The sequence below is a fragment of the Rhyacophila brunnea genome, unplaced genomic scaffold (genome assembly GCF_057557595.1).
Source record: "Rhyacophila brunnea isolate RB1 unplaced genomic scaffold, BYU_Rbru_1.0 scaffold_10, whole genome shotgun sequence".
NCBI lineage: Eukaryota > Metazoa > Arthropoda > Insecta > Trichoptera > Rhyacophilidae > Rhyacophila > Rhyacophila brunnea.
The window spans coordinates 20472391-20496271 of NW_028232752.1; the positions used below are offsets into that span (position 1 = coordinate 20472391).

At 31.3% G+C, this 23881-nt stretch overlaps 1 protein-coding gene across 1 annotated transcript in view; it reads left to right on the top strand.

The window, feature by feature from the left end:
- Positions 1–767: 767 nt before the first annotated feature.
- The window catches only part of kairos, a 285377-nt gene continuing 262263 nt past the window's right edge, over positions 768–23881 (top strand). The window contains exons 1-2 of the mRNA XM_085948649.1: positions 768–905; positions 1862–1928. The gene's annotated coding sequence lies outside the window, so the exon portion shown is untranslated. The remainder of the gene's footprint in view (positions 906–1861; positions 1929–23881) is intronic.

Below are 23881 nucleotides of genomic sequence, written 5' to 3' on the forward strand. Positions count from 1 at the left end.
TATACTGAAACAAATTGCAGCTAGAGGTTAGAGCCGTTTTTGTATAAAAAAAACAGCAAATTATCAGATTATTCTTGATGTTTTATGAAAATTATTCTTCAGCATCTTTGTAATGAACGAATTCCTCAGTTTTTAACGATTTTGAATGTTTCATATCAGATTATATAACTACCGAAAATAATTTAATCATGTTTATCTACTAAATGATGTAGTGTTAAAGTTATGTTTTGTTTTTTTTTAAGATTATATTTACCTCTTACAGTACCTAATTGTAATTGCTATATATATAATAAGTTTTCAAACAAACAATCAAGTTATGACATGCACTCCAAACTGTCGTTTAACACTGTCACGTCTGGCCAATAGCTGCCTTTGAATTTAGGCGTCGGAAAATTATACGACGCCCGTGGTACGCCGTCAGTTTCATCTCCACGAATTTCCCGACGCGTTGGAACGCCTGCCCAGGCCTGATTCAAAATTAGTTTCCGCGCAATGAGCGCTATACTCCTTTGTTTATCCATACCATAGCATAAACTAAATCAATATTTAAAAATATTTTTTGAGAAAAATAAAGGTTCGATAAATTTTATTTCTGATGATTTGGGAGATTAATTTTAATTGTTTTTTTCTGTACCTTTTTTAACAAGGTAGCCGAGAGCTGTACGTAATCGGTTCACAGCTCCGGGAGAGGATTGCCTAGTCTGTGAGGGGAGGCGGGGAGGCTTAGAAGGTCTCCGAGTGGGGGGACACAGCCTCCAGTAGCGCTCTGACTATCGTGAGGGAAACATCCCTCTGTCGCGGTCTGTGAGATAAATAAAACAACTTGGGGAATATTTTCAATTAAAAAGTTTAAATTTTCCGACGTGCATCGTTTCGTTTAATGACGCGTGTGGTTATAATAATTGGTCTGTTCTGATGTTATTTTTTTGTTAATCGGTTTTTAAATATTTATAATATATATTTACTTTATGAGCTCTGCCAATTAGACACGTTTTAAAATATTATCTAAACATACACAACTACTAATACTTCACCCAATCACGGCATAGTATTGTGGCATAGGGCAATTACGAGGTCACGCTACTTCCCTCGGTTAATCGCTAAATCACGCGCCTCTCGCCATGCGAGACCTGCAGCGCGTAGATCGCTTTTGTAGCACCGCTGCAGGATGAGGGAGGGCGATGTTGACGGAATACTTGAGGTTGTACCACAAAGGTACGGAGTGTCGCACCCTCTGACGGCATCCAGAACACGTCCTTTCGTGATTACTTTAATCACCGAGGGCTACCGTGTTATCTCACGAACTGTACTGTGAAAAAATATATTTATAAAAACAACTTTATTAAACATAACAAAAATACATCAAATTTTGGAAACTTGATTTTATAAATATATCATTGTTGATAGTTATTGTGAAAATACATTTTATTAAACTATAAAACATTTATTTGGTAATAGTATAAAATTGATAATATTAAATTCCACAAACTGTTTTTTAGTCAAAACATATTTTGGTTATAATACTATTATCAAGACTAGAATATAAATAAATATGTTGGTATACTTATGTTTACTATCCATTCTAAAAAAAATTATGTGAAAAAGACCTCTAATAAAATGAAAACTTGCAATTTACATATTGTTTTCAAAAGATTTATGTTATAATATTACCGATAAGCTTTTATATCCACTTTTCAAGCTTAGAGCAACAAGTTGGCATTGCCTCCCGTTCTAAAAGCAGAGCTTTCGACGCGAATTTTATCACGCAGCCTTCCCAAAAGGTTGCCAACGCTGAGCTTTCTATATTGGCGTTAGTATTCAGTCAGCTTTTCCCTTTATTATTTCAATTTGGTTTTCACAGGTTGAGTTAAATCGTTCTTCAAGATTCTTACTGACGTTTCTTCGAGCAGAGATTAATTGACTTCTAGGTAAGTACTTAATTCAAAATTTGTTTTTTTTTTGTTTTAATTTATGGGTAATAAAACAACAAACACTAATAAAATATAGACATATGAATGTAATGTATTATTTTACGCATAACCAACAAAATACGTGCCGAACTGTAGAGATTTATAGCATACATTAAAAAAGTTATATCACAGACGTGTTATGTTGTTGACATGTTATTTTTCTTAACTTACGTATGTTATATAATATGTGTTACTAGATTTCAAAATCAGCCAAGTCCATAATATATGAATAGGAGAAAAACAGATTTTTGTTTTCTCAAATACACAGTCACAAGGGTGAAAGTTTATATTATTTCGAGTATAGAATATTTAAAATTAGTAAATTCCACATTTTGATAATGCAGAAATGTTAGAAAGCAGTAGTTCTTCAGCAATACACAAAAAAGTCAAAAATACCTAAAGGTGGACTTGACTGATTTTGAAATGTAGTGACACATATTATATATAATATATGTGCAACGGAAACTTACACTGTACATGTACTGTACGTACTTACATCAGCCATTGTTTCTCTAATGATGGTTGAAAACCTTGTTTTTATGTATGTCCTTAAATATTTGATGATATGAATTTCTGCCAAATTGTATCAGTAATTAACCGATCCAATGACATTTGAAAATACCATTAAAATTTAGTTTAAATCTTAAATATTATTAATTGAGTTAGCATTTACTTGGTAGAATTCCATTTTACAAGATATGAAAATATAATTAATATTAAAGTCTACAGGTTTATAAAAAGGTTTTGTCGATAGCTATTTCCAGTTATAACACCACATCATAACATAACATCAGTCTTGATAATGGTGTTACAACCGAAATAGCTATCGACAAAACCTTTTTAAAAACCTGTAGAATTTAATATTAATTATATTTTCATTTCTTATATCTTGAATATTATTCATTCGTAGATGATCAAAACTTTCCAGCAATTGAAGTCCTGAGTAATGAATGAATACAGGTTCACCAAGTTAAGTAAATTTACTTCAAAGTTAAATATTCGGTTGAAAATTCTACATGACATTCTGTAAACGAGGTCGTATTCTCAAAGGACTCATTAGTACCATCCTTAAAAAAAACTTGAAAATCTAGATAAAGATACACAGTGCTCCATAAAATGTTTTAACTGCAGTCTTTTGACGCCTAAAAGAAACCAAAAACCTAGATAGGCGAATTTCTTCAACATTTTTAAACACAGTCATGTAATATTGAATCTTCTTTCAAATATAGTTTTCAAGTGTAGTAAAATAAATCACTGAAGTCTGACGTATTATTTCTGTTTGGAAGAAAGAATTAGCATAGTCGAGAATATTGAGATTAAATTTTCAGAAATTCTTTTATTGCTTCATCTTTATGAAGGAATAATGTGTTCAACATCTTAGAACACTGTCTACTTCAACTTTAAAATAAGAAGGTTGTAATAGATTTTGGTTGGGTTTCAAGAATTCAACCACAAAATGACATTGATCACTGTGTTTGTACCATATCATTTATGTGTCTAGTGTTTAAAAGATGATAAGTCATGCCAAAAGATTAAAATTCTACACATTTCTATGAAAATATTAACATTTTCTACAACGTATCCATGTAATCTTAGATGTAATAAAGTGCTTTTAACTTTGCATATATAATGCACTTACTCCTGTATGCATCCAGTCGTAAACCTAATAATATAGTGATATGAAAATGACTCTCCTTCTTTGCTATCAGATATAGGTAGATTGGGTCTTTGATTATTATTTTATTAACAGTTGAAATTTAAAAAAATATTATCATTGAAATAAATATTTTTTTAATTAGATGTCACTGTACTCGTTTTATCCACTGTACTTCAATTATTCCGTTATTGAGCAAATTGTTCCATAATATTATATCCGTTATCATTTCCCAAACCATCACTTTTGTATAGCGAGGCATTTTTTTACAACCAACCATCCCTGTTACATATATTTTTTTAAATATTAAATTGTTTTTATTTTACTTTTCACCACCTGATTTCAGCTCAAAAATGCGCGTTTAAAATTGAGGAAGTAATACACTTGAGTCGTAAATATATTTATATTATATATACCCAAACGAACGATGGGAATAGAAACCGATGTTACAAGCAACCATTTTCATGAATTCATATTATTCACAATTATATAAAATAAAACACAATATGGCATAGTATATATTACAATCAAATTATTAAGAATCTGGCTTAGTTTCTTCTGTCCAAAAGAAACATCGTCAACTGGTAACAAATTTTAAATGCAAAACTATTTGTTGAAGATAATATTATGGACAATAGGTAATTAAATAAAATTCTAAATTGACCTAGTTTTCCAGAAAGCATTATTACGTCATATAGGTAGTCATATTTAAGTAAATACGTACGCAATATAAAATACGTATTAATATTTCAATAGTGCAAGTTGTGAGAAATTTGATAAATTATCACGAATTAAACGTCAATGAATGGTCATTAATTATATCTGTACTATTATATTATATAATATTATGTTGTACCCGTTGACGATGTCCATTTAAAGCCGACTTAACCAGTCCTGAGTATTATTATAAACTAAGTGTAATAAATACTGCACGTTTTGATTTATTTTAATTTATACAGTGTTTTTATTTAGACCAATCATCATCATCAGCCTGAATCTAACCACTCCTAAATGAAGGCCTCTTCAAGCTGACTCCACTTCTCTCGGTCATTAGAGCAGAACTTAATCATTTCATCGCTCCAGTGGCCTCTAGGTTTACTTTGCAGACGTTTTGTACCTGGGTACCACTGGATGACTAAATTTGTCCAAAGATTATCCCTTCTTTGAGCTATGTGTCCAGCCCATTTCAATTTGAGGTTTTTAGCAAACTCTATTACATCATAAACCCTTTTCTGTTTCCTTATCCACTCATTCCTCTTTTTTTTCCTTTCGCGTCATGCCCAGCTGGCACCTCTCCGTACCACGTTATGCTACTCTGTTTGAGTCTGTTCTAAGTTTCTGGAACTCTCTTTTACTTAGGTTCCTTGTTTCATACGCATATGTGGTTACGGAAAACACACACTGGTTGAACACTTCGCGCTTTAGGCATAGTAAGAGGTCACTTTTGAAGACTTATTCAGGCGAGCAAAAGCACTAATAGCCCAGCTGTTCTAAGTTTCTGGAACTCTCTTTTACTTAGGGTCCTTGTTTCACATGCATATGTAATTACAGAAAGCATACGCTGGTTGAACACTTTGCGCTTTAGGCATAGTGGGAGGTCACTTTTGAAGACTTATTCAGGCGGCCAAAAGCACTAAAAGCCCAGCTTTACTCTGCAAATAATTTCATAAAATACACATCCATCTATAGACAATAATTGTTATCCCATATAGACAAAATAATAAAATCGGCAGTTAGAACAATAAGAGAAGCCAAATAGTAATTTAGAGGAAAATAAAGAACGTACGTTTTCGAAATAATATTTAATAGTATTTCTCACTAATACCTGGTAATAGTTACTTATATAACGTTTAACTGTGTTATTTCAAACACAATTTTATAATTACAACGTTTTTCTTAGCTCGTATTCTTATTTGTCCGGTGGTTCTTTGTCCGGTACAAATCTTGCAATCGATTTATAGCTTACTTCCCGACTATCTAGACATTTAAAACTTTTAGAATATGTCATAACACGATGCCAATACATTTTTTTTAATAATTTTAGCCATCTTTAATTAGAATTGAATTCATTTTCAGTTAATTCTGTTTTGTATGAAAAGTTATTTCGACACCATTATTAGTTGTTATTGGGTCTGGGGTCCTAGAAACTAAATTATTAATAATATACATTACGTGCGTTACTATAGAAATCAATATTACATATCAAGTACAAATATTTTTGATCGTTTAAGCTAGTCAAGTCAAGTTTATATGGTTCAACAGAATTTAAAAACGTTGTGTATAAAAAGTTCTTTTTATCTTGTAATTATTTTTGATTCACTCAATTTGTAATCATTTTAATATGAATAATAACGTCTTTTTGTCTTTTGGTGCCTCTTAGCCGTATCAGATCCCTAATGCCTTGAATATTAAGCCATTTACAAAGGTTCCGTAGAAATGACGATCTCTTTCCAACTTCGCTTCAGGTTTCCTCTACCATACCCTGCATTAAGAGTCGTCTTAAAACCTTCGCATTGATAATGTGATCAGCCCAGGGTATATATATTCATAGTACGCCGAGTCACATCCCCATATTATTCGTCCCTTTAACGATAATAATAACATCACGACACAATAACATGGATTAAGTTGTATATTTTGTTGATTTTATTTGGCTCAGTTTATTCCAACAATCTGTTATATGTTTTTCAGCATTAAATAATAATTGTTTTTTTAAGAGAACTAGTACGAGGCGTATTTTTGGAATACTAATTAAAATAATAGATAAGTAATGAAACGTGAACCGTAATAAAATCAACACATTCAAATTATCAAAATATATGAATAATATTCAAGATATTAAGTCGAAAACAGTGCTTTTACTAAACTCCATATTGAATTTATCTTAGGAATAATTTAGTTGAGAATTTTATTTTATTTTCAAAAATAATTTATTGTGTTTTTTTTTCTCCCGAATATGTCCGATCCTAATAAGATCATATTATATTATGGGCCTCACACAGTGTGGAGGTTAGTTACGTCCATGGAACTCAGAAATAATGGAAACTGAAATACACAACGGGTAAGGCGATAGCAGGTAACCGACTTGAGTAAGAAAGAATCCGGGTTAAACTTACACACGTGTTAAGAATACTTTTACGTCGAATACTAAAAACTGCTCTCGGTTTATGCATTTACGCTCATTTAATGTTGGTGTATCACACACACTATTGTACGTGCATAATGCGTGCTTCATTTTCGTAGGACACTCACACATTCAAAAACCTGCTTCACAATGCGGCGTATTGAATAATGCCTATCGGTATTCTATTTATTATCTGTTCTGTGGTGACGTCCCTAGACAAAATGCTGCCCCTAGGCAGCGCCAAGATGCCACCTTTTATACAGTATTTTTATCATCCTTTCATAACTCCAATATCTACGTAAAGATGTGTTGTATGGATACATTAGGTACCTACTAATAAAAAGTACCTAGATATATCACTAAAATGTACAAAATTAATTGTAAACATACTTTTTTCCCCAAAAGTGGGATTTTTTTGACATTGGTAATACATTGGCTTCTTACACATCGCGAACCTGACAAAACAATAAACTACAGTCCTACTAAACCTTTTATATTTATTAATACGTAATTTGTATCCAACAAGTGAGCTGATATTTTTAATGGAAATATATATGTTCGTAATTACTAGGTTTAGTTAGATATTTATATATATAAGAAATGATTCTCCTCGATTTGCCGCCCTTCGAGTAACTGCCGCCCCCAAGCGACACTCAATCTGCCTACCCCCACGGGACGTCACTGGTGGAGATTTGTAGGTAACAAATTTTGTTTTTACGATAAATGGATGTCAGCCACTTGCTCAACCTATTAAGTCCATACTCTGACTTATACATATATTGAAAAATAATATGTGCACATGCTGAACTCAGGATTCAAACTTGGGACCCACGACGCTATAGTTAGACGCTTAAGCCGTGCAGCCATCGTGGGTGTAAATTGGTTGGTAGCAAAGAGTTTTATAAGACGTTTTAAGTATGATTAAATGGAAACTAACGGTAAGACATGTTGATATTTTCCGTGTTAATAAATTACTCTTGTGGTAAAAAAAAAAATAATGACTTCATGATAATGTTACCTACTAATAAATGTACAATTGTTTGCAAATTAACGTGTAAATAATGATAGTTCACCGTTTAAAGTAAAGCTTTTGCAAGGAGTTTATTTTACAGTGCGGCCATTGCAAATGAATCTTGAAGTAAATAAATCTGCAATGCGAATTGACTTGCAGCTTATTAAATAACGTTTGTTTCATTATCACTTTCATTTATATATATTTAGGCCATCTTAATTCCGAATTCTTAAAATACGGTCCACGCAGCAATGCACTTTTACATTATGATTTTTCTGATACTACTTTTTTAATTACGACCTTGTCTTTCGTATTAATTATTGTTAATACTATTTCATATTTCTTCCCCCATCGTATGATGGTGTGAACATTTGTAAAGTTCACTATATGTAAAATTAATAAATTCGAAATTTGAATTTAATAAAAAATCTTCTTCAACAGTTTTGGTAACTACCTTTGATAATAATTCATATATTTTATATGGGCAGAATAAATTAGTAAAAATAAAATTATAATATCATAGTATGTTACTTACACTATTAATGCTAACATAATGTGTAAATTCAACACATATCCCAATTAAGCCACATTTAAATTCAAGCGATTTATATTTATTTTGTTTTCGAAATTATTATAATGGAAACAATTTTTTAAACATCCTAAAATGAAAATCATAATAATAATAAAAAAAACACACAAAATTTTTTCATGGAAAAGCTAGCGTACACATTACACCTTTATCGGGTTAGGTTAGTTGCATTATATAATATTTAAAATTTAATATAAATGCTTGACTGCTTGCTATCAATTACATAAGTATATCAAAATTCTGGTCATACGAGAATATTTATACTTATTTTATTCAAATAAAGTAAAGCAAATACCGCCATATTATTCTTTTGTAATACTAATACTCGATGGCCAAAATCGATGTATTTCATAATGATTAAAGGGAAACACAAACATCATACATTTAAAACAATAAATTAGCAATTAACAGTTAAAACAAAAAGGGGTTTGTAGGCTGAGTTTGTTTTTCTTCTAAATGTTTTTCTTGGTGTCACACAGCCAATCACAGATGTCGGTTTATATAGGTGTATTTGACGGCTTTCCGCTTAAATGTGTCAAAATCACAAACTTTCATTGAAAGTACATTTAATAAATATTTACCAAAAGCACTTTCAGCAGAAAAAGGTATTTATTCCTCATAATACCTTCGTTGAAACAATGTTTGATAAATTTATGATATTTATTTTATTAATTGACATTTTTGAAGTTATACTTCTTTTGGCGCATTTGGGAAATCAGATCAGAGTGTATTTTTGGCGTGTGACACATAATTTATATTGTTTTGTATGATTGTTCGGTTATCAGCCGAACGCACTACCTTTACGCTACAGTATGATACTGCAATCGTGACGATTATACAGTATAATATTATAGTTTAGAAGTATTCCGTTGCCTAGGCAGCGAATTTACTATTATCGACCATTTGCAATTCCTAACGTAAACAAACTATTAAACGTCAGAGTGACAATTGGTACATTAAAAATAAAAACAACGAGAAACCATTATATAATTTAGTAATATAAGTTAAAGTGTATATATATAAATCAACGGCGTTCTAATAAGCGGTCCTTTTTCTTGAGTGTGTAATTTAATAAGATAATTAAGATCTAGTCAAAGAATCTAGTTTATTACAAGTTTTGTTTTTGTTTTCTTACGCCAAAGAATTATAACTTCTAATGCGCGTTAATAACTTATAACACACCTATTTTTTTTTATTTTTCTCTTGTTTTAATCTCAATTAGATATACTACATTCAGATTCTATATTATACTTTTATACTCGTCTATTGTCAGCTTAATGTGACATATTTTTATTGATAATTTTTTTATAAAAAAAAAATATTGTACGTGAAACAAATTACAAATCAGACTTGTTTATTTTTGTGCTAATTTTTTTTTTGCGTGATGAATTATTAATCACTCAGCATAAAATTTTATCTTGAGCGGATTTAATTAACCACCACATTACCCAACGGATGTTACAACTCTAATGGATTGAATTTTCATAAAAGGCAACCATTAATTGAAATTAATAGGCGGGTTATTCTTGATTTTAAAACGTCCGTGACCAGCTGAAGTAACATTCGGAGGGTGAGACATGACCTGTTTAATTGTGACGTCATTGTGACACCCTTACAATACCTACGTTATTTAATAACCCTGGCTATTAAAATAATGTGAATCTATTAACATAGGTATGCCATCCCCAACGATATTTGACATCTTAATTGAAATTAGCAAGTATGTCAGTTTGTCATTAATTTAAGGGTGTAGTGCTACACATAAAATACAGTGTGCTATACCAACCTTCGAATCTTTGATAATACTAATATTCGATTAGATATTATAAATATTAAGAATATCGACTTCATGAGATTTTTCTTTTAAATTAAATAAAAAATACATTGAAACCACGAATTTTCAAGAATTCGCTAAATAACTACACTATAAATAATATAACAAAGTAGCTAATTAATAATCCCACTCGGTCCAAGGTTTTGTTCAGGATTTTTTTATATGTATATTATTTTATTATAATAGTTAGTTAGTCAAGCTGACGTTACAGACCATTTAGGTTCATTAATCGACTATGCAACCATCTCTCCGGTATGTCTATCGCGAGCTCTCTCTCTCTCACACTTGCACGTGCATTGCGTTGCCACGTACTTCCACAGAACTTTATCATTTCATCGATCCAGCGGCCTCCAGGTCTACTTTGCGGACGTTTTGTACTTTTTTGATACCACTGGATGACTAGATTTGTCCAACAATTGTCTCTTATTCGACCTATGTGTCCAGCCCATCTCCATTTAAGGCTTTTAATAAACTCTATTACATCGCAACACCATTGTCTGCTTCCTTATCCACTCATTCCTCTTTTCAAGTTTCTGGATCTCTCTTTTACTTAGGGTCCATGTTTCACACGCATATGTGATCACGGGAAGCACACACTGGGTGAACACTTTGCGCCTTGCACAACCTTCTTGTATATTATATAAAAATAAATAAAAACTTAAAATTAAATTGCACTCTCGATGGCTTGTGAAGTCTAGGGTTTCGGATCTGAATCCTGGCTCTGGAAAATTTTCATTTTTTTTTCAATTCGTTTTTGTACCCATAGCATGGAGGTAATATACTAATAATTATAAAGGTGGCTAACATTAACTGTTCGTATAAAAAAAACTTCGTGATGCAGTCAAGATCGATATCGGATTTTAGAGTCAATATATAATATTTACATTAAACTACATTATATAATAATTCATTTCGAATTGTAAATATTTATTATAACGGATGGTTTTCATTACATTTGTTTTGCAAAATTACATAAGATCACTGATTGTTTCCTGTCATACGATGTAATAATATGTACTATCATTTTTTGTTACAATAGTTAATGACGCCATTATTCTTGTTCATTATCTTTCCCATCATGATCAATAGATGTCGCCGGAGACACGAGTACCTTATTAATTGACATCATAAGTTATTTCCATTATTATACGAAGACAAACGAAAAAAAATCACAAAGGCATTCATTATTTTATCAAATTTAGACCGTATTCAGTTGTTTTATTTTGATTAATTATTATTCTTCTCCTTTTTGACGATTATTACAACGTTTTTATTAGCTCGTATTCTGGTTTGTCCGGTGGTTGTTTGTCCAGTACAAATCTTGCAATCGATTTTTAACTAACTTCCCGACAGCTAGACTTTTAGAATATATCAAAACACGATGCCAATGCATTCTTTTAATACTTTTAGCCATATTTAAGCAGAATTGAATTCATTTTCAGTTAATTCTGTTTTGTATTGAAAGTTATTTCAGAAAAATCTGTAAAAAGTAAAAGACTATTATTGGTTGCTAAGGGGGTGGTCCTAGCAACTAAATCATTAATACATACGTGCGCTACTATGGAAATCAAAATGAAATGTCAAAATGACATTTCAGTATTCTATATTTTTCTTTGTTTGTTTGTTTTTTATTTACTTCATATCAAGTACAAGTTTGAGCATATTGAGCATAATATTCCACAGAAAATTTAAAAACGTTGTATATAAATAGTTCTTTTTATCTTGTAATTATTATTGTTTTTTTTTTAATTTTAATTAAAAATAATTTTGTATTGCCATATTATTTATTGCAAACAGCCAGAATCAATTTTAAAAACTGATTGGAAAATAGGTTACCTTTTCATCCACCTGTGTTTAATTACAATTAGGCTTGATGGATTGCGGTGAGATTGCGCATACGATAGGAAAATTTTGACTCCTATATTAAATCTCCAAACTACGCTGTTTCTGTATAAGAATCGACATTCCTTAATGCTAGTTATGATATGCAACATTATAGAAGGGAAATTCTAGAAATTAATTTTAATCATCAATTATTGACATCATAATAATTTCGTAACGGAATCACGTTTGCTGACGCACTTTTCGTAGGAAATAATTTAATCCCCATAAATAATTCAATTGTACAACGTTTTTCTTAGCTCGTATTCTTATATGTCCGGTGGTTTTTTGTCCGATACAAATCTTGCAATCGATTTTTAACTAACTTCCCGACTAGCTAGACACTTGAAACTTTTAGAATATGTCATAACACGATGCCAATACATTTTTTTTAATAATTTTAGCCATCTTTAAGTAGAATTGAATTCATTTTCAGTTAATTCTGCTTTGTATGAAAAGTTATTTCGACACCATTATTGGTTATTAGGGTCCTAGCAACTAAATTATTAATATATATGTGCGTTACTGTGGAAATCAATATGACATGTCAAAATGACATTTCAGTTTTATTTCTATCAATTACAAATTTTTTTGATCGTTTAAGCTACTCAAGTCGAGTTTATATGATTCAACAGAAAATTTAAAAACGTTGTATATAAAAAGTTATTTTTATCTTGTAATTATTACCATAATATGCCTAATGTTTTAATTTTATTATAAGAGCATAATCAATGACTCGTGCCAATCATCATGATCAGTCTTTAACGATAAATACCAAATTATACGCAACGATTCAGATGCAAATTTGATCACCTCTACGCTCGTTTTAATTATTTTTTTTGTATTATGGTATAAGTCAGGCAACTATCATTATAATAGCAAACGCCAAACTGACAGCATTGACAGATCGCGCCATATATATAAACATACGCCCGATCGCATACCAAGGCTCGTCCGTCTGTAATGTGTCGAATACGCCAATGTGACGTCATCGTTATTCACAAAATACACGTTGCCAAATGGAGCTCCGCATATTGGTCGAATGCGACTTTTTAGTTTGAAAAAACATCTCGTACTGCTATCAACAAATCGCATGCATATCGGGTTTCGAGTCATACCTACGAATTGGTCATTCCTATACCGGCTCATCGGTTGCCGCATCCAAATATAATATAATTATATACATATAATTTTCGAGAGGTTACGTAAGACTGTCGCTAGGTAGATGTGCGTGGTCTTCATAAATAATTATAGTTTAAAATTGATTTTCCAAAAAAAAAAACCCCCGGATTGACTGATTTGGAAAAGAGCTTTGATTTCTGACTTTTATTTGGCAAAAAAAAAAAAAAATAATAAGTAACACATTTTTTAATCTTAGAAATAAAATATTATTATCAGAATGTAGAAATGTTTGTGAAATATTATACTTATTAAAATTTAAAAAAAATAACCACTTTTCAATATTTATAAAATAGTCGTCACTATTTTTATAAATGTCATTAAACAAAATGGTAAAAGAGCACGATTATTTATATTAGTCAAATCATGTTGCCAGGCGTGATAACTAATTTAAAGATACATGCAATACCAAAACTCAGATATTGCTTGATTATGTATGGATCCAATAATTGGATTCCAATTATTGGAATCGAGCAAAAACCGAGTCAGATCAGCCAAATCAGAGTTTGTGTGAATTTGCAACGCCGTCTGATTTTGCCTAAATAATATGTACTTATTGTAAAACTGACTGACTTATGGCAAATTTAAAAGTGTTTAATGTTATCTGTAAAGAGAGAGGGAGAGAAAAATATTACATAGAGAGCTTGTACACGTGTATGAATTTACTACCAAGCAAAATGTTAATACAACTTCCAAACAGTTTAGTATAGTGGTGTCAAACCTGTGGCACGCGTGCCACTAGTGGCAGGCGAGATGATTTTGCGTGGTACGCGTTTGAAGAGAAAAAATAATACCTATAATAATAATAAATATAGCACTGCATATCGCACTGTATAAAAAAAACATGCAAATACTCTTCAAGAATAAGCATTACATTTAATAAATTTAGGCTTTATGCGTCACAGATAATATTATCGCATTCACCTCATCAGGCGGTGGGGAAAAACGCGACCCAAACCTCTGATTTTGAACGATTTACAATGCTTCAGACCACTATAAATAGCAAGAAAATGCTTCATCGGATCTCAGCAATGGTGATGTCAATTTATACGTAAAGAACGAATCTAATTAATACAATTTCATTTCTACCCACAAAAATAGATGTACCAAATAAGAAACAAAAACTTGGTAGAGCTAGTAGTTGTAATTTTGGCAGACAGTTTGAAAAATGGGGGACCAAAGTGTATGGCGTAATTGAAAAATAATTACAAGATAAAAAGAACTTTTTATATACAACGTTTTTAAATTTTCTGTTGAATCATATAAACTTGACTTGACTAGCTTAAACGATCAAAAAAAAATGTATGTGATAGAAATAATACTGAAATATCATTTAGAAACTCATATTGATTTCCATAGTAATGCACATATATAAATAATTTCCTTGCAACCAATAATAGTGGATTGGATTACGGATTTCTTCCGAAATAACTTTTCATACAAAACAGAATTAACTAAAAATGAATTTAATTCTACTTAAAGATGGCTAAAAAATGGCTAAAAAACTAAAAAAAATATTGGCATCGTGTTTTGATAAATTCTAAAAGTTTCAAATGTCTAGCTAGTCGGGAAGTTAATTAAAAATCGATTGCAAGATTTGTACCGGATAAACAACCACCGGACAAATAAAAATACAACCTAATAAAAACGTTGTAAAATGATAAACAAATACGTGTGCCATGTTGTCTGAATGGTACCTAGATTCATCATCATTCTTTAATAGGATTCATAAAAACCTTTTTTCTTCATGACAAACTGTTCGGCATGTCAGACAGTCGAAAAATAATATTTGGGAAATTTTGACACGCGTACGTAAAAAGGTTCGCCAACCCTGGTTTAACAGATACAATATTCATTTGTTCACCAAACATATATTTCGTACCACGATTAACCTATGTTCAGTTCTACGAATATGCTTTAGTTTTTGCTGCTGTTGCCGCGTCATCTAAATTCACTTGGGAAATAAGTAAATCTTACTCCGCCTGTCAAAATGTCACAGAAACATTATTTATATCAGCATTTCCAAAAATATGTTACTCCAAACCTTATGGCCCCAAGAAATCATAGTAAAAGCTTTGCTAGAGTCTTAATGATGAAATAAAACAATGAGTTTTCAAAAAAATACTGTCGATAGAATTATTTAGTCAATGAACCAAGACTACAAAAACTGCATTATAGTTATTATATGAGAGTTAGTTATTTACAAATAAAATCAACAACTAAATTTACTATAATATAACTGTGGTATTTTTAATGCTCGGTATTTTCCAAAATTAATTATTTGCAAAAAGACAATCTATAAAAACATTTCTGTATAAATAAATAGACGGAAAGTGTGATTGGTATCTAACTGTAGCAGATTTATTTATCCATGTACTGTAAACTGTATTCACAATTATTATGCATATTGATTTCATGAAAATGATTTCTTGAAATCTGAAACGTACATTAGGTAAGTATGCGACAAAGTCTTGGACCAAGTAGGATTTGAACACACATCTTTCGCTTACCGAACGAGTACCTACTCTAACCATTATCTAACTAGGACACTCGGCGCTGCTTGTTGCCGCGTTTGCGCCACGTTCACTCGGATTTTAAGTTGATTCAGTTAAGCCAGAATGGCATTGTATTGTCTATCCGTCAATATGAACTAGCAGCGCCGTATGTTTTAGCCCTTACTTCTTTATGGAACGAAATTATCTATAATATCTACCTACTGAACTTTTCTCTCAATAAGTTGATTGTACCATAATGTTGCACCATCTTGTTGAAACCACATATCGTCCAGATTAAAATTATCGAATTCATACCAGAAAAATACAGTAGAAATCTTAATTCTGTAGCGTTCTCCGTTTACAATATCTGCATTTCTATTTTCGTTTTCAAAAAAATACGATCCAATTACACCTCCAGACCATAAACCACAAGATAGATTTTCAACGAAAATGCTTCAAATTCTAAACAATCTTGTAGATTTTTTATTCTGGTTATTACAGATTAAGTTTTTTATAAAAATCTCTTGGTGTTCCGATTTTCATAAAGTTTTTCTTAATATAACTTCTAAGAGACGCGCTTGGACTTCAAGTGGAGTTTAAATTAAATTAATATGGCCAAACAATAGTAAAATGCCTATTTATCCTTTTATGTCTGACTTCTACCGAAGTTTTCTAAGCCAATGGGTAATTTATTAAAATTGTTTCGTTCGTAAAACTTTGTATATTCTAATAAATTTTATACGATGACCAGTCAGCGGAAAACTGTCAACGTTGCAAAAAGAAACTTACGTGTTCTTGCCAGATAACGTTCTCAAAAAAATAAGTTAATAAAATAAATCGGATATATTATTTTGCACAGTCGTCAAAAACCTATATTTAAGCTACTTATCGATGAAAAAGATGTTCGGCTCATAAAATTCACTACGGTTATGGTAATCTGATATAACTGAATAATATAAATTATAATTTCGCAAAAAAAAACTATAATCCATATGCAAAAAAGTTTGTCTTAAAAATTAATATATGACAATATTCCTCTTTCGCTTGAAAAATAAAGATAGCGGCATCTGATCGTCACAATATAGCTCATTTTTGATTCACCCTATGACCAGGCCGTACATATAAGTCGCCTAAAGTCATAACTCACATTTTGTAATTTTGTAATTTTTGAATTTAAGTGATTCTAATTGAATCAATATACTCGTATACAAAAAAAATAGTTGGGTATCAAAACTCACTTTAAACCATGTGAAAATCATTGATAAAGTACTTTTGGTGTCATAATTCACATGTTTCAATGAATAATGTGAGTTCTATCACCAAGTCCTTTCTAACAAATCAGGGAGCTCTATTTCTCATAGTGTACTGTGTGTCTGTGTGTATTTAAAAATAAAAATGTAAATCGACTCACTCAATCATTAATATTCAAGGGAGTTCAATACTTTTATTCTAATTACAAAAAACATGGCTCTGATGGTTTTTTGCGATTATCTTTTTGGAATATGTGAGTTATGACTCTAGACAACCCATATACTTAAACCGAAAGACAGTAGTAACCAAATCCACGCAATCATGACGTTCAAAATGTAACATGTTTATTCTTGGGGCTATAAGACCGTGTCTGACCTGTTCGGTATACTAAATAGTGGATAACTATGTATAATCTGTAGTTTTAAGTTATAAGGTTGCTGTGTAAATGTAAATTGTTTGCCAAAATAATATATGTAAATATTTCAATGGAATTTAATTTTTTCGCTGCGCTCATAGCGACGTTCTTAAAAACAAAAATCGTACATTGCCCACCTTTAGTTTGGGCAAACCCGATATAAAAGTTTAATTAGCTGAAAACCATTCCATACTAATCAGTCGATTACTCATTGGGTGCAAATCATTTAATACCTATACGCCAAACAATGAATGTTACCAAATACTTTACGAACTATCGGGAAATCTATATGAATTTATTTAAAATCCTATTCTTCATGGTAAATCAATGATTTATATTCATATAACAAAAAAAACATTTGGTTAAAAAAATAAAAACACATTAGATTACAAACATATATAATATCACAGAACTTGTCATATAACAAATCAAAGTCACAGTGGGACAGCCATGATATCTATCTATGCAACAGCCTCCGAATTGACTTGGTTTATGGCTAAAACTTCTTTGGGGAATGCGTGAATCTCCACACTACGAGAATGGGGACATCTTTGATTATTTTAATCCTCATATATCACTGCTGACTAGATAATGATTTTTAATTACCACCTTTAAAATGCACATTAATTACATCGATCAGCCGCTTGATCATTACGTGCCAGTGCGTCTTCAGCGTCCAAAGTATTAATCTGCAAACCAGCTAACTGCACTTTTGGTCAGAAATGAGATTTTGATGGAATTTTGTTATTTCAATTTAAATTTTCAACTTCAATTTATTTATTTTTTAACATATTGTGGACATTACAAATTATAAGTATAAGACGTTCACAACATAACATTTAGAAACAAAGATATACACAAGAGTTATAAAGCATATTTTCTATGCTCATACAAAATTTCAAATTCCTTAACTTTTAAATAAATGCTTTATCATTCACACAAAACAGCCAACTGCAGGTGCCAAATTTCCAATATCACAAAAAAATAATTCCGCTCTATATATAAATTTTCTTTATATATAAATGAAGTTAAAATAGTAGTTCATCGTGCAGTTTAATATGTATAGTAATATAGTGTATTTTTTGAATTATTAAATTCCGCTCGATAGTTAAATTATAAAGTTTTTTCTACATCATGAACAATTTTCCCTAATGGAGTTTGGAATTTGCAAATTAAGCAGTAGATATGCATCATATAATCACATCCGGAATTCTCACACCGGATATGGTTCATATACGCGCTATATATGCGTGGTAGCAGAAGCAGAAAGGTCGTCAAGCGGATCCATAATAAGAAAAGAGTTCCTTAGGCCTAATGCTAATCAGTCACATCGACATCCTCCAGATTGCTCTCAGTCAGAAAGAGCTAATCTAACACAACCCAGACACCTCTTTGGTGGATACCTCATGTTGGCACATTACACTTTCCCTTTTATGTTAAATACAGATTCAAATCTATTCTATGTCTAACGAAAATCAATCTTGTTTTTAAAAAAAGTTACAACAAGTAACATTTTACTAATACATATGCGAATATACATAATATAAAAACCTGTTTTTCAAAGTTCAATTATAAAATATAAAATCATTTAAGTATATTTTTCTTTTCAGTATACTGTTTATTTTTTAAATGCCCCAAGCAATATTATGTTACTGTGCGTTATCCCTCAGGTACTGTCATTTCATGATCCAATTTCATAACAAAGTAACAGGCAGTCTTCCGGAAAAGTCGTTTCTCTCAGTTTCTTTATTTTCAGCAAATATTCGACTTACCTTTGGTGGGGTCGATACAGTGGGTATTAAGCTACATATCAATAACAGACAATACACTGGTTTAAGACTCCCGTTGTAAACAATAAACACAATTGATTTTTTTATTTGTTTTTGTCATATTGACCTTCGATATTACATAGTACACAATGAAATAAAATTGTTACTATATTATGTCTGTTACCATAAAAGGGACAGATGTTACTGGAGAGCTTTTAAGAGAATGATACATTTTTATTACATAATGAGGGATAATATTCATGTTACTAGAAACAGCTTGGCAAACAGCCTTTCCTAATTGTATTTCTTACTTGTACACATAATGAATCTAGAATTTTAGTTTAAATGAAGATTTAAACCCCTTATATACATAATGGCAATCATTTAATTTACGTAGGTATTACTTTTCTATAAGACCACATTTAATATTTAATATTATTATTAATTAACAGTGGCATATGTAAATAAAAACTATACTTAAGGGGGGACATGCTCAGCGTAGGTCAAAATGGAGCTTTTGTTCTATTTTCAAAGCATGATCCTGGACATACCTTAAACGTTGTATATAATCCATTTATATAATTTTGAAGCCTTATTATCCTTTATATTTATTTTAAACATTTGATGACTGCATAAAGTATTTTTATTACATAAAATAGTATTCTTTTAAACCTCTTGCTCTAATGTTTTAGAATATAGTCATATTTCAGTACATAAACGTGCAGTGGTGTTAAGATTTTTTTACATTAAAACCGTTAATTACCGTTTAAAAAAAATCGGTTAGGTACATGTTCAAACACGCGCGTTAACATCATTTTACTCCCTACTTCAATTATAGTTTGTCAATTTATGGCTACGGCCGTATGTTGTAGCTTAACCACTGGGGAATGCCAAAAGAAATGGCGTATTTCAAAAAACACTAACCTTATTCTTAGGTCAATAATTAATTTAAAGCAATCATTATTCGTAGGATTTTTATCACACTTGAATGGTCAAAAATATAGTTTATAATTAGTATCTTTAGAATTATCTTCAAATGTGTTAATCTTGTCGATTTTTTGAATAATAAAATGCCTAATTCTTGTCAAATTTGGGATCACAGAGATTATCAATATATTTTTTTATCATAAATATTTCACTATAATAATGTCAACATAAATTATACTAATGGTTTTATAAATCCGTATAAAAATTAATAAATGTAAAAAATCTTAACACCACTGCACCTGCATGTACTGAAATATGACTATATTCCAAAACACTAGACCGAGAGGTTTAAAAGAATGCTATTTTATGTACTAAAAATACTTTATGCAGTAATCAAATGATTAAAATAAATATAAAGGATAATAAGGCTTCAAAATTATATAAATAGATTATCTACAACGTTTAAGGAATGTCCAGGATCATGTTTTGAAAATACAATAAAAGCTCCGTTTTGACCTACGCTGAGCACGTCCGCCCAGAGTGCAGAGAACTACAAGTTTTTAAATAAAATATCAATCACACAAAAATATAATTAAAAAGAATAATTATAAAGTGAGTTGTTGTGTGTATTGTTAAAAATATAATTTAAAAGCAGTTGGTTTCATATTTTGTTTACTTAGTAGTTTATATAAAGAAATTAACCACCATTTCTTAACACTTCTTTCATTAAGACTGATTATAGAAACCACAATAGTATGGGGGTATCTAACCAGTCTCTCTACGAGGGTTACGTGTTTGCTCAAATACTTTAATTCATGTGTTTTATTCAAACGCATATATACATACTGAAAAAAGCAACATGTTGTATTTATTATACGCATAGACACGAAAACCCACGTTCCAGCAATTTAAAATACAGTATCTTTATTCCACAGTGGGCGGCAAAAACAACCCATCACAAACAAAAATATTTTATTAGGAAGATCTACCATAAATTGAATTATAAGAATTGTTATTGATAGAATATAGTGATTAATATGGGCCACTTAATAATTATACCCTTATTCTATTATTAAATTCAGAGAAGGTTTTTTTACTTGCAAAGATATTGGTCTTAACAATAAAAATATGAGTCTTATTCCGACGACTAAGTTTCCAAGACTAACATTGCTTATACCGGTACACAATAAAGATGTATAATAAGAAAATATTGAGAATTATTTATCTGTCAATATTGTTTATATCAGAGATATTCAAAGTATTCGCGATCCGTATCCTGGAGTGCCATTTGTATAATTTTAAAAATATTTGTTGTTTTTTTATACACAGTCAAATTTGTATATATCTTTTTATTTAGATGATTAAATATTTAAATATAGAACACCTCTTTTCCTATATTTAAAATATTACGTACTTCTTCTGGCCATATCCGCCCTTTAACTGGAGCATATGGACACCACGCGGCACCTCCAAAAATCCCTGTCGCTCGCCAGTCTTCTTGCTTCGTTCCAGGTCAAACCAGCATCCCGTAGCTCCGCCGTATACACTCTGAAGATTGTATTTAGTGGCCTTCCAGGACGCCGGAATCCGGTCGGCTTGAAGAACAGGCAAGCCAGTTTGAAGTTCTCTTCGCAGCACGTGGCCGAGCCAGGTCCAACGTCGCCTCTTCACTTTCAGCGTGATAAAAGGCTGCTTGAGTCATACCACCGCACACCCAGTATTCGTCGCAAACATCTGTTTTCGAAGCTCAGTATACGGTTGCTCTGAGCCCTCGTAAGGTGCCATGATTCGCTACCGTAAAGCAGCACCATCAGAATGCAAGCGTCGAATAGGCGGTATTTGGTTTTGACTGAGTACAATCGTGAGTCCCAGACATTTCGCATCGAGTCGAATGTTGCTCCAGCCATTCCCATTCGGATAGCGAGCTCTTTCTGCAAAATGCCATCTCCCGTGATGTGTACCCCCAGGTACTTGAAGCTGTCGACGCTCTCGATGTTTTGTCCATCGCTAATAAGAGGGAAATCTGGATCAGGACAGGTGCTATTGCACAAGACGTTGTTTTTCTTCGCGTTGATTTTCAAACCAACGCGAGAGGAGTTGTTATGCAACCTGTCGATTGTCTCTTGAATGCCCTCGATTGAGTCGTCGAATAGGACAGTATCATCGGCGTATTCCAGGTCGCATAGCTTCACCGTGGGGGTAACAGGTATTCCTCGGTCGGGTTGTATTGACTTCCGTAGTATGAAGTCAAAGAGAATGATAAAGAGAAACGGTGCAAGGACACAACCCTGTCTGACTCCGGTCGTGACACCGAACCATTCCGTGACAGTGTCTCCAATTCTGACACAGCATTTGCTATTCATTCATTATTTAATTTATATGATTGGTATACCTGCGCGCACTCCCATAAAATAACGATATTCTTAAATGCATCTCACATTTACGTACTACTGCCTCGTTACAGTTGCAATCTCATTAATTATTGTATGATATCCTTTATTATAATAACATTATTTTTATTGATATGGAATCAGTTGAGTTTTAGATATCAGTAATGGATGAATAAAATTATAAAATATATTCCCTGACACAAAAATATATTTTACTTGTCTACTGCTTTCTCTTCTTCTCGCTAATTCCCTCATGACAGAGAATCGTAACCACCCTAATATGCTGTCATCTTCAACAAAAACATCAAGGATCAAAAACAAAAATCGATTGCCAAAGTAGCTTGATTTGGAAGAGCGCTGATGAGTAGGTATTAAAATTGACCAATAGGTAAAATTTGTCACTATTAATATGTCTCGCCATAGCATAATGGATAAATGCGACGGATGAGGCGTAAACTCGGGAGATACAGGGTTCGATTCCCCGTCGGGGTGACTTACTTTTTTCAAAAAAGATTTTTTCTATTGGTTATAATATACTCTCTAAGAAAGTGTTCTTCAAAATTATATATATAAAATATCAAACTCAAATACAAAAATAAATTCCATATAGGTATACGAGTATTCTTCATCGAAAATGTTTCTAACCCTTCACAAAATAGCACTTCTTTTAAAACTAATAGTGCCGTAAAATGAAAACCACTGTTTATATGATTACGTAATAAAATGTAATATATATATATATACGAATATATGTCTATATAATGACATACAATAATCCGTCTCTCTCTTGACCTGTCAAAAATATAATAAATACATATAGTGTAACCGGTTGTCAAATGTGACGGGGGTAAGAAGCGTAAATTATATCTTTGCTGTCAGCTTTTTGCTCATATATATATATATATATATATATATACGGCAATAAAATCATAACACGAGTAAATAATTGAAAATATATAAATATCTATAATAAATTATTCGAGCATATGAATAGGATTGTTATTTTTCAGATGATAAACACTTTATTGAGATAATAAATCTGGATAATCTAAATAAGAGTGTAATATCTGGAATAAGATTTATATTTTGCATGAATCATTAATTTATAAACAGATAAATCATTATTGATAATATTGATGTTGAATCAAATCTTCAGTTGTAAATATGGAGCTTATAAAATAATCTTTTTTTTTGTTAAACAAAAAGGCTATTTTTTACCTTTACGAGTATATAGGGTATAAATCAGGAATATTAAATTTTCTAAAGTATAATATTGTCAGTCTATCTTGAAAAACTCATAAATCCTACTTCAGTCAAAAATGTTTTTTTTATTTAAGTAGCTTGTATTGTCAAATATTCATATCAACCTCTTTTCAACATATTATTTTGAA